Below are 2,767 nucleotides of genomic sequence, written 5' to 3'. Positions count from 1 at the left end.
ACCGCAGTCTGCTTTTTGCCTTTTTCCGTGTGTGAGATCGCACTGAAAGATTAGGGGGTTTGCTCAGCCTGGGGACTGTAATGGCAGGTTTTGCTCCAGGATGGTCTGTGGCGGTGTTTCCTCTCTTTTGGGAGGGACTAGGACTCAAGAGATTGGAGTACCTGCCTTGTCTGAATGTTCAGTCCCTGGCCTCTCACTGGGGACTGCTGCAGTGATCTGCATAACACACATTGCTACTCATGTTGGTAGCCAGAGCTTTCATTTGGGAAGGGTTTTTTAAAATCTCTCTTTACTCGACTCTCCCAAATGCTGTAGTTCACACATGGGAAACCGAGGCCGAGAGAGCCTGCAGCCAGGCAATGTACCTGTGGCAGAGATGGGGCTCGGACCCAGCACAGAGACATGGTGGAGATGTAAATCCTGTCAAGTCAGAACCGATTTTGGCCACCCACAAGAGGCTTTCAAGGCAAGTTTGCCTGTGCCTTCCCTTACAGCCTTCCTTGGTGGTCTCCCATTCGAATACTGACTCTGCTTAGCTTCTAAGATCTGTCAAGGTCAGGCTACCCTGTGCCATCTTGCTGCCCTACTGGATGGTAAAAAGGTAAAGGTTCCCTTGCTCGAAAGCCAGTCGAATCCGACTCTAGGGTTGCGGTGCTCATCTCCGTTTCTAAGCCGAAGAGCCAGCGCTGTCCGAAGACGTTTCCGTGGTCATGTGGCCGGCATGACTAAACACCAAGGCGCATGGAACGCTGTTACCTTCCCACCAAAGTGGTACCTATTTATCTACCTGCAATTTCTTGCTTTCGAACTGCTAGGTTGGCAGGAGCTGGAACTAGAGACGGGAGCTCACTCCGTCATGCGGCACACTTGGGTCTCGAACTGCTGAACTACCGACCTTCCACAGCCTGCAGTTCAGCGTCTGAACCACTTGAGCCACCGCAGCTCAATGGTAATGGCACCCAAATCTCCCCACTGCATGGTAATGGCACCCAAATCTCTGTTCTTGTGTTTCCACGCTGCTCTCCGGGCAGTTGCTTCAGCCAGGCAGAACTCAGATTTTTCTCTGCAGTAAGCCTTCAGGCTTGGACAAGAATCTGGTCCTCTTATATACAAGGAGAACTTAAGGAATTAGAACCATTTCTGCAGTGAGGAGTTTTCTTGGAAGGAAGCCCTCAGGAGCATTATTAATATAGGAAATAGCATCATGCTGTTCTGATGAATCAAGACCGTGAACTCCAAATGGGAATGGAAATGTGCAAGCCAAAGCTTATGTCTAGTTTTTCTAGCTCTCCAGTTCACTCTGATTTCCAAGTTTTGGGATGAGTAGTAATACCCAAGTATAAAAATACAAATGCAAGTTAAAAACTCTCATGGCCACAAGGAGTTTTACTGGGCCTCTGAAACTGCCAGGTCTGCCTTTTTCCATCTGAGACAGATCAGGCAGTTGGCCCCATATCTCACTCCCCGGGATCTGGCTACAGTGACCCATGCAATGGTCACTTCCAGATTGGATTACTGTAGTTCTCTGTATGTGGGGCTCAGTGTTCCCTCTAAGCTGAGTTAGCGTGAGCTAGCTCACAGTTTTTTAGCCTCCGGCTCACACATTTTTGTCTTAGCTCGGAAAGGAGGGCTCCAAAGCAAACTGCTTTATGCAGCAGCCAAATCGCCCGCTCACAACTTTAATGCCGGTAGCACACAAAGCAGAATTTTTGCTCTCAAGACTCCGCAGCTTAGAGGGAACATTGGTGGGGCTGCCCTTGATTCTGCTCTGGAAACGGCAGCTGGTGCAGAATGCAGCCGCATGGGTGCTGACTTTGTCGTCTGTGTAGACGCAGATGCACCTGGTGCTACGCAAACTGCACTGGCTGCCTATTGAGTACTGGATCCATTTCAAGGTGTTGGTGCTTACCTTTAAAGCCCTATTGTCAGACTCTTGAATAAAACAAAAAATAAAACTATCATGGTGGGAAAAAATTTATTACAATCAAGATATAATGAAGATAAAAACAGGTTTTTATACTGGTCCGAACGAAATTGATAAAATTTGGCTGTCTTCAAGTGACAAATTAATTCAGAAATGGTATTAAAAAAACTGTTAGAGGAGTATCTACAGGAGGAAACTACCAAAACGTCAATGACAGCATGGGCAAAAGAGCTAGGGTATACAATAAAAAGAGACCAATGGGCAAAAACATGGAAAACACTATAATATTTAAGAGCGACTCCATATAAGGAAAACATATACAAAATGCTCTATAGGTGGCACTGGACTCCAGTAAAAATTGCAAAAATTTCCCGAAAGCTTCGAATATTTGTTGGAGATGCAGAAAAAATATAGGCTCATATCTCCACATTTGGTGGAGATGTGGTAAAATTCAGACCTTTTGGGAAAAAATACATAAACTATTATTAGATACATTAAAAATAAAACTACCATTAATACCAGAAATATATTTATTAAATATGATACCAGATACAATAAAATAACATACATATATAATCATATATTTATTTATTTATTTTATTTATTTTGGGATTTGTATCCCGCCCTACCCAGTGGCTCAGGGCGGCTAACAAGTGGCAATGCCGAATTTAAAATTTAAAACAGTAAAACAATATTTCATACATAATAAAATCGGTGCTCTGATAATCTACATAAAATCACCAAGATGCGCAACATTCCGCATTGGCGGCCGACTTTTTTTAATGGCATAAGCACCAGGAATGATATTCTCCCCATCTCTGCCAGGCGAACTCTAACCCCCCC

This window comes from Gekko japonicus, unplaced genomic scaffold (assembly GCF_001447785.1).
Source record: "Gekko japonicus isolate JY-2015 unplaced genomic scaffold, Gekko_japonicus_V1.1 scaffold452, whole genome shotgun sequence".
NCBI classification, from domain to species: Eukaryota; Metazoa; Chordata; class Lepidosauria; order Squamata; family Gekkonidae; genus Gekko; species Gekko japonicus.
The sequence above is the reverse complement of the archived record's forward strand: the minus strand, read 5'-3'. Positions refer to the sequence as shown.